Consider the following 13,373-nt stretch of genomic DNA (forward strand, 5'->3'; position numbering starts at 1 on the left):
ATCCTGATAAGATATAATTTGATACAAGAGTGTGAACTCATGTTCCTAGCATAAGGATGGACTAGATCATGCTATAGAGACAAATAATAGGATAGCTTACCAGCTTTAAATGACAAAGTTTCATTTTTCTCTCATGTTGCATGTCCATCATGAGTTAACTGTGGACTCTGCTCCATGTTCTCCTCACTCTAGGCTCCAGGCCAACAGAGCAGTCACTGTCTGGATTATTGCCAGTTGCCACAGTAGAGAAAAAAAAGTAGGTGGCAAATCATACAGGGGCTCCTTCAGCCTGAATAGGGCACATGTCAATTCCACACACATTTCCTTTCAGTTTGGGTTCCTCAGAAGTAGCACTTGAGCTAATGGTTCCTGTGAAAGTAATATAAGTAGTAAGTGTTCACAGATAAGAAACGCTAGCAGAATGGGGAAGTGGGACTGAAAGGAATTGAAGCCAAGAAATGTTGCAATATCAAGCAAAGTGCCTTGAAATTTTGGCTCCATCATCAGGGTAGCTGTGGAGACTGGGCAAGTCAACTCTGAAACTTGTTCTGACCATGTGGGCACAGAACCTGTACTATTATACCTCTACTTGTCAGGTACTTTGTGGGGTTCCCACTGTGGTGATTAAAAAAAAAATTTTCAAGGCTTTTTGGGCTCCAGCAGTCCAAAGAACATCATAGATCTGAATTCTGGCAGTGAAAACACAAGAGTCTTTGTGCACTAACATGGCAAAGGGATCCTAGGGGAGAAAAAGGCACTGACAGTTCTGATATGCATTTCAATGGAAAGGCACAACACACCTAAGTTTACGGAGGCAGGGAAATGCAATCCTACCAATGGGCAGAAAGGGGAAGAACTGATAACAGTGAAGGGCATTAATCACCCCCACAATGACAGGAGAGATAAAATAGAAAGACATATGGAATTGTAGCTTTCTTAGAAAAAAACATGACTGGATAAAAGAGCTTTATCCAAGAGTCAGTGGGAAGGAGAAGAGAAGATAAGAGGAAAAGAGGAGAGTGAAGAAGAAAGATAAAAGAACTCACAGGAGGTTTTGTTATTGCTTTTTTATCCCCCCCCCCCTCAATTTGTCAGGTTTATTAATTATTTAGCAATAGACACATTAAATGATGACAGTTTTTATTCTCCATCATTTAAAAGTCCTTACTATATATCCTATATAATAAAAGCTGAATATGCAAATCGACTGAACGGCAGAACAACTGGCAGAACAACCAGTCACTGTGATGCACACTGACCCCCAAGGGACAGATAGATGCTCAACGCAGGAGCTGCCCACAGCCTGCAGGCCCCAGGCAAGCCAAGGTGGGTGCCAGTGGGGGCCCTCTGATCACCACGCCTGTCACTCCACAGATTGGCCCTGATTGCCAGTCAGGCCTAAGGACCCTACCCATGCACGAATTTCGTGCACTGGGTGTCTAGTAGTGAATATGAAAGGTGACTTTAAAGGTGTAAGTAATAAGAGATAATATATGAAATAAGGCTTTCCAGGAAGCACAAGAGAATGAAACCAGCTGATAGGTGACAACTTTAGCAAGGTGAATAAAAACCATTTACTTAAGTGAGAGGGAGAAAAATAGTTGTAAGACTTATTGGGAATGCAAATAAACCTGCAGACATGGGACTGGAGAAGTAAGGAAGACCTCAAGTTTGGCCTCCCTTTTCTCTCTGAAATAAAATCACCAAGGCAGCTCCTGGAAAGGTGGAAGGGGAAAAACCTGGGAGTAAGGGTGAGTTTGTAATAAACACCGAGGGGAGTGAGGGAGAGGCACCCCTAGGTTTATCATGAAGTGCATAACGGCAATTAGGACCCAATGAGGACCCAGAACATGAGGTTCAAGTGAATCAACCCATGTGATGGCTCCACATACAGCCACAGGGTATTGCAAGGTGGAGTACACAAGTGCAAGAGGGAAAATAGTTTCATGGTTTTGGCTAGAGACTGATTAAGTGAGATATTGTTTGGCATTGTCCTAAAAGGAAATAAGAGAGTGCTAAAAGATAGGGAGAGTAGAGTGTGTTAGAGGCTTGAACATAGTAGAACTAAAGGCATACGATAACTGTGAGGCAAGAAATTGTACATACACATAGTCTTGAACTTTTGAATTTCCGGAATTCTGTATTGAGTGATAAGAAGATTAAGTGGATAGCCTTCAGTTATGGTCAAGAAATTACAAGGTGGGATAGAGTGCTGGGCACTTTATTTACATGACATTCGTGTACTTGGGGCAGGGGTCCCCTCAGCCCGGCCTGCACCCTTTAGCAGTCCAGGAGCCCATGGGGAGTGGGCCTAAGCCGTCAGTCGGACATCCTTAGCGCTACCGCAGAGGCTAGAGAGGCTCCTGCCACCACCGCTGTGCTGGCCAGCCGTCGAGCTTGTGGCTGAGCGGAGCTCCCCTGGGGGCAGACACTCAATGCAAGAGCTGCCCCTTGGTGGTCAGTGCACATCATAGTGACCAGTTGTTCTGCCATTTGGTCAATTTGCATATTACTGTTTTATTATATAGGCTACAACTTGATTTAGACAGCGAGATGAGGAGATCAAGAATAATGTTGTAATTTTGGAGCATAATATTCTACAGTCCAAATGCACAGAGTTAATTGTGGAGACATTACTGTTGGAGTCCTGGATCTCTACAATTCAGTATCTAAAATGATAAATTGTGATTAATTATATCTGCCCTTCCTTCTTCATGGGTCATTATGGCTAATTATATTCTTTCTCTTGAAAATTAAATACAATAATAAATGTGATGTTTTATCTAATATGTAAAGTGTTAGGCAAATATTATGCTACCCAACTAGATTGTTTACTCAAAATCTCACAGTGCAGCAAGTCAGAGCTGTTCAATGTACTCTAAATTAAATAGAGCCATTATGTGAAAATGCCAAATACCTTTACTCTTATTCAAACGCAGTGTGATTAGAGAAAAAGTGGTAGCTGACTTCAGATCATATGGTATTGATCAATATTCTCCTTAGATAAACAAGAATCATTTGATCTAAGTTACTATTTGTCTTTGTCTAGAAAATACAATTGAATAGTCAGCAGGAAAACCAAATTGCAACTCCATTTAAGTAATAAGACACAGCAGGGTATGGCATTGTTACATTAAACACCCTGAAGTGAGTTAATGGGATTATAATGTGCCTTCCTTAAACAACCCAATTACAGCATGCACAGGTGATAAATTATTATCAGTATTAGTATCTAAACCTTAATCTTGCATTTTCTATTTATACATATACAAAAATTTTAAATGCATCACCATAAAATATGAATGTTTTTATTTTAATTCACCCAGCTGGAAATATTTTACTCTTCATTGAATTTTTTAAGTCTTTCATTTATGTCTTTATTCTTTTATTTACTTATATAAAATACTTACCAGTTAAAGCTAAATGGGGGATTTAAATATGATACCTGCTATATATGTGGTTCATGTGTGTATAATGACTATGTATTAAAGATGTCACATTATAACCACATCAACTCACTGGTGGGGGAGGAAGGGATACTAATATGACAATAGCTTAGCTTGCTGTGGCTTAATATTTAAAAGAAGATGGTTTTAAGGAGTTTATAATTTGATAGAGAAAGAAACATATTCAGAACAATAACTCAAATGTCAGGAAATAAGTGTGTTAAGCTCCACAGAGATAGAACTGAAAAATACACATGGAGATTCAGGGGAGGGAAAAATAATATTTCCTTGGAAGAAGAAGAGAAAACTTTCAACAGAAGAGAGTATTTCAAATAAGCCATGAAGAAAGAGCAAAAGTGCTACGTTCATAAATGAGATTTGTTGAGAGGAAAAAAGTTTATAGTCAAGTAGTATTGAATAAGTTCATTAAATAATGGGTATTTCCTTTTAAACTGTCTTTTTATATTGTTGACTAAAAATTGTAAGCTTCTACACTAATAAACATGGTAATTAGCATACGACCGCTACCCTTCCCATTGGCTAATCAGCATACCCTTATGCAAATTAACTGTCAGCCAAGATGGTGGCCGGCAGCCAGGCAGCTGGAAGCGAACATGAGGCTTGCTTGCTCCAGTGACTGCAGACTCCAACGTTCCCCGCCTGACTTGCCGGTCTCTGAGCTGCAATTCTAAGAAACTTTGTAACAAATATAGAAGCTAAACAAAACCCCAGAAGCCAGCTTTCAGGCGGCCGGATCTCAGAGCTGGAGTTATACATTGTTTCGATTATAGAACCGAAACAAACCAGATACCTGGTTTCAGCAGCGGAAGCCTCAGAGCTAGAGCCAGAGCTAAAGCTGGCCCAGAATAAAAAAGAAAAAAAGGAGCAGTTGGGAGCTTCAGTCAACTGCCACCCTGAAAGCAGCCCTCAGCCCCTCACCCAGACTGGCCAGGCACCTCAGTGGGGACCCCCACACTGAAGGGTGTGTGACCAGCTGCAAACAGCCATCATCCCCTCATCCAGGCTGGCCAGGCACCCCAGTGGGGACCCCACCCTGATCCAGGACACCCTTCAGGGCAAACCAGCCGGCCCCCAGGCCTCTATCCTATATAGTAAAAGGGTAATATGCCTCCCAGCACCAGGATCAGCGGAGCCACGAGGCCTCCTGGCACCAGATCAACATGACAGGGGGCAGCACCCAAACCCCCTGATCGCCCTGTGGCTCTGTGTGTGACAGGGTGCAGTGCCCCAACCCCCCACCCACAGGCCCTGCTCTGTGTGTGACAGGGTAGAGCCATAACCTTCCCCTCAGCCCTGCCCTGAGTGTGAGAGTGGTGGCGCCCCAACCCCCTGATTGGCCCTGCTCTGTGGGTGATAGTGGGCGGCGCCCCAACCCCTCCCCCTACATGGGCCCTGCTCTGTGTGTGATGGGGTAGAGCCATAACCTCCCCATCGGCCCTGCTCTGTGCATGACAGGGGGGAGCTCCCCAACCCCCTGATTGGCCCTGCTCTGTGTGTGACAGGGTACGGAGCCCCAACTCCCCTGATGGGCCCTGCTCTGTGCATGACAGGGGGCAGCGCCCCAACTCCCTGATTGGCCCTGTTCTGTGCGTCACAGGGGGTGGCGCCGCAACCTCCCCATCGACCCTGCCTTGAGTGTGATAGGGGGCAGTGCCCCAACCCCCCAATCAGCCCTACCCTGAGAGTGACTGAGGGTGGCATCGCAACCTCCCAATCTGCCCTGCTCTGTGCATGACAGGGGGCGGCGTCCCAACTCCCCAATCAGCCCTGCTCTGAGCCTGACCAGGGGCTGCACCTAAGGATTGGGCCTGCCCTCTGCCACCCGGGAGCAGGCCTAATCCAGCAGGTCGTTATCTCCCGAGGGGTCCCAGACTGCGAGAGGGCACAGGCCGGGCTGAGGGACTCCCTTTACCCCCCGAGTGCACAAATTTTTGTGCACCGGGCCTCTAGTTTTCATATAATTTTTCCATGAATATAGGCATAAGTAATGTTTAATCAGTATTTCTAGAAAAGTTCACTGAATGGGAACAGCTATTAAGAATCTGTAGGCCTGTGATTCCAAGATACAGGTGATTTATCTCTTTTTTAAAAAATGCTAAAATGAATGTCTTTAGGCATAGAGAATTTCCATAGTTAGGGAGCTGTGGAGTTGAAGGGGTCTATCTTTTCACCTTTCATGAAGTGGGAAGTGAAACAGGCCAGCTCTTGTACTTTTTCTTCCTGATCATTCAGATAACCCATCTCTCTGTCGTCTCAGATCCATTCCTATGTTAGCAATGAGACCCATCAATATGCAACTTGTCTCCGTATTTATTGCACCACATAAAAAGATATTGGCCAAACTTCTTGGAAAATCCCTTCCCTCAGATCTGAGGAGTGAGGTCTGCCATGGGCTTCTCCTCCTATCTACCTTTCAAGGGAGGGATAACCTCCTTCACGAAAGTTTTCTTGACAAAAAGTGACTACCTTTCTCTGCTCAATTATCAGACCAATTCAATTACTCTCACACTTGAAGGGAAACTGATAACACACACACACACACACACACACACACACGAGAGAGAGAGAGAGAGAGAGAGAGAGAGAGAGAGAGAGACTAAAAACAAAATCCTATTACTGATTTAACTGAAGAATCCCAAATTGGTGAGAGTTATTTTCCCAGTAACTGCTATCAACTATGCCCTTTGGAACCACACTTTCCCATGGGTTGTGATTCCCCCTTAACAATATATCAATTTGGGTGCACACATTTTAGTCATATTAAGAAGTTGCTCTTACTCCTAATACTAGTAGAAATTTATTTATGAGTGTTTAGCTAAGGAGTGACATGACATATTTAGTGTATTGGAAAATTATGCTGAATCGATATAGAAAAAGAATAGCCCGGGAAATATGGGAAAGTGTTTGGTAGAGACCTTTTAAGTTGTCAAAGGGAAAGAATATTACCTGAATTAAGAACGCAACAGAGGAAATGGAGATAAGTGGATGATTTTAAAATATAATTAGAAAGTAGAATCAGTAGGAATTTTGGAATTAGAGTTCTGCTCTTTGTGCAAAGTGAGGAAAAGAAGGACACAAAGATGATACTGGGTTTCTGCTTTTGACAATGATGTAGATGATAATGGTATTTTGTGAGGTAGGATGGACATAAGGAGAGGCAAAGGACAAACTATTGTCAGTTTTGATCATGTTGATCCTAAGCTAACTGTGTGTGATATTTGATATTCACTTGAGTGCATGAGTCTGAAGCTCATTAAATTAGTACTATTTGGCTAGCTAGTTGTAATCATTAGAATTTATGGGAATTGAGCCTTTAGAGGATGTGTAAAAACTCAAATACAATAAGAGACGTGAGAAGGAAAAATATTCTACAAAGAACCTGATCAAATGTAGCAGGATAATAGGGGAACCTGGGATATTGCGACATGGAAGTATTTAAAGGAGGGATCCAATGTAAAATGACTCAGTGAGCCCTAGCTGGTTTGGCTCAGTGAATAGAGCATTGGCCTGCGGGCTGAAGTGTCCGGGTTCAATTATGGTCAAGGGCACACGCCTGGGTTGTGGGCTCTAACCCCAGGAGGGGGTGTGCAGGAGGCAGCCAATCAATGATTCTCTCTCATTATTGATGTTTCTATCTCCCTTCCAATCTAAAATCAATAAACATATTTTTAAATGACTAAGTGAGTTGATAAAACTAAAAGTGTATATCTCAAAAATAAAGATATATGTGATATCACATACTAGTACCAGGGTACAAGTGAGAAATGAATCCATCTAACAGTAAATTGTGGTATGAGTGGGAGTGAAGAGGTACAGACACAAAGGAAATCAACATTTTGAAGGAGTTTGGAGAAGGCTATGGTAGGCACTGCAGGGGAGCTAGAAACCTAAGACAATGTGTAAATATCAGAGAGATGAGCATATTTAAATGCTATGAGAAGAATATACTAGAGAAAGAAGTTGAAGATACATATAGAACATAGATGGGTAATACATAGTGTGGAACTTTAGGAGCAAAAGATAAATTTTTGGTGGCCTAGAGAAAGGATTATCTTTAGAGTAGGAAAATCTAGTCCTACTTTATTTTAAAGGAAATAAAAAGGACAAGATGAATGAAATTACAGCTAATAGTTCAAGTTTGGTAGTTGAATTTCACAGACAATCCTAGTTGTAAAGAGTAGACAATGAAGTAATCTTCAGAGTTTGACTAAGGGCCCTGGTAGAATTGAGAATTAAGAGAAGGGAAGAACAAATGAAAATGCTTTGCTGAGAAAAAGGAGAGGCAGCTGATAGGACAAGCATAGAAGGATTTCTAGGCTGCATTATAGACCCAATCAAGGTTAAATAGCATGGATTTGGAAACAAAATCATCTACATAGCTCATTAGGGTTTTTCTGTTCTTTTCTTGCCCCAAAGTGAAAGGTCATCTGGCAGTGTTAGTTTTATAAATCCTATATAATAAAAAGGTAATATGCAAATTGACCCTAAAGGCAGAATGACCAGGAACGACTGCTTGCTATGATGTGCACTGACCACCAGGGGGCAGGCGCTCAATGCAGGAGCTGCCCCCTGGTAGTTGGTGCACTCCCACAGTGGGAGTTCTGCTCAGCCACAAGCCAGGCTGATAGCTGCGAGCTCAGTGGTGGTGGAGGGAGTCCCTCCCACCTCCTCGGCAGCACTAAGGATGTCTGACTGTGGCTTAGGCCCACTATCCATGGGGAGCAGTCCTACACTGTCAGTTGGATATACCCCGAAGGCTCCTGGGCTGCCAGAGGGATCTCTGACTGCCAGCTTAGGCCCGCTCCCCTGGGGAGAGCAGGTGGACATCCCCCAAGAAGTCCAGAACTGCAAGAGGGTGCAGGCCAGGATGAGGGACCCCCTTGAGTGCACAAATTTTCATTCACCAGGCCTCTAGTATAAAATAATAGCCAAGCTTACTGTAAAATACAATCTAATTTTGTCATTTTGTTCTTCCTAAGTTATTTAAAATATTATTATTATTTAGTATAAAACTCTTCTGTGTCTGGATTCTTTCATCCATGTGGTTATTCATAGTTTACTTCATAGCTCTACAGGAGGGTTTCTCAATCTTGCACTGGTCAGATTTGGGGTTAGATCATTCTTTATAAGAGGTGCTATCCTGTAGCATGGTAGGATATTTAGCAGCATCCTGACATCTACCCACTAGAAACCAATAGCACTCCCCAGTGTGACAACTGGAAATGTCTCCAGATGTTTTCAAATACCCCAAAGGAAAATTGCCTCCAAATGAGAACCACTGCCTCATGGGATTCAACCCAGTATTGCAAAAATTGTTAATGCATTTTACTATTTATTGACATTGAAGCTGTTTCTCTTATTTGTTGTTATAAACATTCTGGTACATGACTTATGGTAATCATAAGCAAGTCTGTTGGCTGTAACCATAGGAATGGAATTACTGGATCAAAGGATATACGTTAGTTTTCTAAAGTGGTTATGCCATTTTATTCTTCTATCAAAAGTGTTTATCACAGTTGCTGTGCAACGATAAAACAATCTCATACGCATTGAAATGAGTTAAATTGTTTATTCCACCTGTATGGTCTCTGTACACTAAGATAGCTCTATGGACTCTCCTGCAACATTGAGATGAAGTGACTAAAAAAAATTTAACTTACCATGTAAAAGAAACTGAAATTTATTTTAAATACACATTAAATAGAAAACTTGAACAAGTTCACAGAAGATTTCTCTAGTGCACATCATTTCTGTGAACATCACAGCCTGAGAAAACTATAAAGGTGAGCCATGGACATTGAGGCAGGATAGTAAGAAGCTAAAAAAATTCCTTGGCAAAGGGAATGGGAAAACTGAGAGAAAACATTTAAAGAAAGCCAAACAATTTGAACAATTTAGAGCCAGCTAGTGAATCACAAGACCTTATCTTTCCTAACTATGGGCATTTTAAGAGTAAATGGTTTATGCTTCTCATTTCTCACCAGAGAATAAAGAGCTTAAATCACCCTGGTCAGGGACATAGGTAACAGAGACCCAATTAATGCCATTTGTGCCAGCCAAACTCAAGGACAGATGAAGTCAGGGAAACAAATAACAAAAGCCCTATTAGAATCAGACAGACCCAAAAGTAAAGCAGTGAAATCAACCAGAGAATGATCCCAAACTCCCCTATACCCTCATTTTGATGCATCAGCATATTAAAAATACACCTGGAAAGCTGAAGAATATTCTGCTGAAAACTCCCCTAAGATTCTTGCCCATAGAAGAAAGATAAAAAAAATCTCAAGACAAAGACCCAGCACAAACTCTTTCTGGAACACACCCATGCCTTTCCTCAGGCATGAACTTTTACTATCTTTTCCTAAATTCTAAGGGTCCCCACGAGACTTGCCACCAGGAGAGCAGCAGGCAGCCACAGCTCCTCCCAAGCTTACCCCCTGGACCTGTCTCCAAGGCCCTCCATTTTTCTGATTTTCTAGTGAGCTAACTCAGCCCTACCTTGCCTCACTTCTTTCCTATAACTCTTCTAGGGAGCCAAAGTGGAGCACCACCTAGGCTCTCTCCTGCTTCTTCTTCGACCCCAAGTCCTTCCTTGTTTCACTGTCCCCAACTTTAATGAACATACTCTCCGAATCACCTGGACTCACCCGCTCCCAGCCCAGCCCCTGTCCAGTAACAATAGAATATTGTTGGTAACATAAGATGATGGCAGATGAAGGTCCACTTTATCTTAAGAGATAATGATATCAGAACAGGCTTTGTAAAGTAGAAAACTCCACATGGTTTGACACTCTTTTATAAGATGTATAATCATTAGCAAAGCCGTCCCCTCATTCCATTTAGCATTACATCACATGCTCTGTGAACGCATGTGCCTGCTACATTGCACATGCCTTACTGTAGAAAACAGGTGAGATTCTTTAACATACGGTTTAAATGTCTAGTTAGGTGTTACTTTATTAAATATTATTGAAAGAAGGAACAATCACAGATAAAACTATTTTAACAGAGCAAAATAATATTTATTTAAAGATGAACTGGCTTATTAAAATCTATTTAAGTTACTATAGTTTCTTAATCTTATTGTAAGTTTCCTAACTGACTCATCTTGGAGATTTCACAGAGAAGGAGATTTGCTCAAAGTTAGTGTTCATTTATAATTTGTTTGCTTGATTATTGTTCTTGTTAGTAACTATGCTTTTGTTGTTTCGAGGTATTGCTAGGTTAAGCCTTTAGTTGTGCTACCATTAAAATTTCCCAAATTACATTATGATGGCCAGTGGTCACAATAGGTTTTTTCCTCTATAATTATTTACTATATTCAGTCTAAATATCTAGCAGACTAATGTCTATTTTAAGTACAGTTTTACACATGAAGGCAAAGACTATATTGTCTTTCGTTAGCACCTCACCTTTGTAGGTACTCAAGAAATATGTTAAAATTATGTATGTATTTCATACACTTTTTTCATATTTAGTTTTCCTGTGCCTTGAACCTGTATATTAAATAAGTATAAGAAAATGCACAGAATGTGTGATAATTGATGATGGTAAACAACGGAATGCTAATTACTGATTTCATCTTAACCGTTATACAACCCATATGACTATATAGTTCTGCTCAGCTATGCAACTATCTACACTGACATATTTTTTTCATAAGTTCAGTGTCCTCAGAAAGGTTCCTGCTCAACTTAGTCATTTTATCCTATTTTTTTCTTGCACTATTTATTTTATTATCTCATTATTCTTTGGCCCCTATGACCTTATTTTACATTTATGAATTATTTTCTTCCAGAGACGTTTTAAAAATTCCAGTACCATGAATAGTCTGTTGTATCTAATGCTTTTAAACCATTGCTGCTTTATTTTCCAACTTTTCCATTACCCTTTAGACATTTCCTTAATATTTCAAAATCTAAATAGTACTTTTGTTTCTGAAGGAGCAAAGAATATACCACCCAAAAAAGTGCCACTTTGGCATATTGAACATTTTTAATATGTTTTTTATTGATTTTAGAGAGAGGAAGGGAGAGGGAGAGAGGTAGAAACATCTATGGGAGAAAAACAATTGGCTGCCTCCTGCATGCCCTCTCCTGAAGATTGAGCCCGCAACCCAGGTATGTGCCCTGACCGGGAATCAAACCAGCAACCTCTTGGTGCATAGGATGATGCACAATCCACGGAGACACATCGGCCGAGCCATATTGATCATTTTTAATTAAAATTACTTAAGAAATACTGGTTCAAGAAGGACACCCTTACCTCTTTGTCCCCTTGAAAGCAGGAAATACATTTTCCATGTGAAAGTTATCCCACTGTACCATGAGGGTAGAAAACATTCTTGTCACCAGAGATGGGAATTTCGGGGCCAAGAAGGTAGTATGAACCAAACTTGTTACTTCTTACCTAATTTACTACCCCAAACTCGAACTTCTTTGTCTTGTCAATTCTTCAAAAATGTATTGCTTATCTGTCTAAACAGTATAATAGCTGCTTGCTTTGGTCATTTATTTGAGCCTTATCTTTGAGTTTTGTGTATGTATAAAATTAAACTTGTTTTTCTCCTGTTAAACTGTCTTTTGTCAATTTAATAATTATATCAGCCAAAGAAAACTTTCCTTCTTTTACATTTTCATCACTTATTTTTCTTTAACTGCTCTACCCTGAACAGAAGTATTTGTTGCTGTTTTGTTTTTCATCCTTGAGATCACAATAAATTTGATATTAAATGAAAAAAATAAAAAATTAAAACAAAAAATCATGCAAATGCAATTATTGTGTAGGAGAAAACACTTTACATAAATATTGGCTACTTCTTTGTTTTTCAATGATATTTTATTTGCCTCTCTTTGGGGTAGATAAAGATTGAACTATTTTTTTTCATCCTTATGTGAGGTTATTTTCGCATTGATTTTTAGAGAGTGGAAGACAGAAGGAAAGACAGAAAGAAATCTCAATGTGAGAGAAATACATTGATTAGTTGCTTCCTGCACATGCCCCGATCAGGGCCCAAGCTGAGCCTGCAACCAAGGTACATGGCCTTGACCTGAATCAAACCCAGAACCCTTCAGTCCACAGGCTCTATCCACTAAGTCAAACCGGCTAGGAGCTGGCTTTGTTTTTTATTATTAAAATATCTTCAGTAAATTAATAGGTATTTGTATGTCAAGTTCTCTGTTACACACTTTTAGGGAAATATAATTAAAAACAAAAATTCCTCCCAACCCAGATAAATTTCCCACAAAGGTAGAAGAGAAAGAAAATAGTTTTATTACTGAGCAAGCTCTCGAACAAATACTACCCATATCGCAAGCAATCTAAGAGATTGTCCAGTCAGAAAGGATTCTCACGCTTTCTTATGAACGGTTTCGTATAAACCATTATATGTGTTCTCAAGAAAAACAATCACTAATCCTCAAATAAGAAGAACTAATAACACCATTTGTCACATATGTTCATCCTAAATTCATCTGGAAATGGGATGACCATTTGGGTTAGTTCATCAGTTTTATTAAAAAGAAAATAAACTCGTATCGTTATGACAGATAGTAATTTTGGAACGAGGAGCTCACTAAAATTAGGCTCCTACCCTCCCATAGAAACTAAGAGATGGCGGGGGGGGGGGGGGGGGGGTGGGGAGGGGGTGATTACATTTTAAAGAGATGGCTCCTGGGTCTTTGACAAAGACTTTTCTGGTCTGTAAAACTGAGAAGAGGTTTAATTAGGTTTCAGACAGGCTTAATTAGGTTTTTGCATGTCCAAGGGACAGAAAGAATGTATAATATTTTTAAATGAAATGCGTTGAGAGAAAAGAGGCAGGGAAAGGAGTCTTTTGTTTTTTAACCAGGGATTTTTAAAAATTTATGTTTACCATTACAAAACCTGGGGCTATATATAATTATT

The 13,373-nt window shown here is 40.5% G+C and overlaps 1 long non-coding RNA gene across 1 annotated transcript in view; it reads right to left on the reverse strand.

Moving 5' to 3' along the window:
- Window positions 1–123: 123 nt before the first annotated feature.
- The window catches only part of LOC139004126 (uncharacterized), a 47,082-nt gene continuing 33,832 nt past the window's right edge, over window positions 124–13,373 (reverse strand). The window contains exon 3 of the long non-coding RNA XR_011470335.1: window positions 124–369. This is a non-coding gene — a long non-coding RNA (uncharacterized lncRNA). The remainder of the gene's footprint in view (window positions 370–13,373) is intronic.

Source organism: Myotis yumanensis, unplaced genomic scaffold, assembly GCF_028538775.1.
Source record: "Myotis yumanensis isolate MYYU_CA2020_CCGP unplaced genomic scaffold, mMyoYum1.0.hap1 SCAF_2, whole genome shotgun sequence".
Taxonomy (NCBI): Eukaryota; Metazoa; Chordata; class Mammalia; order Chiroptera; family Vespertilionidae; genus Myotis; species Myotis yumanensis.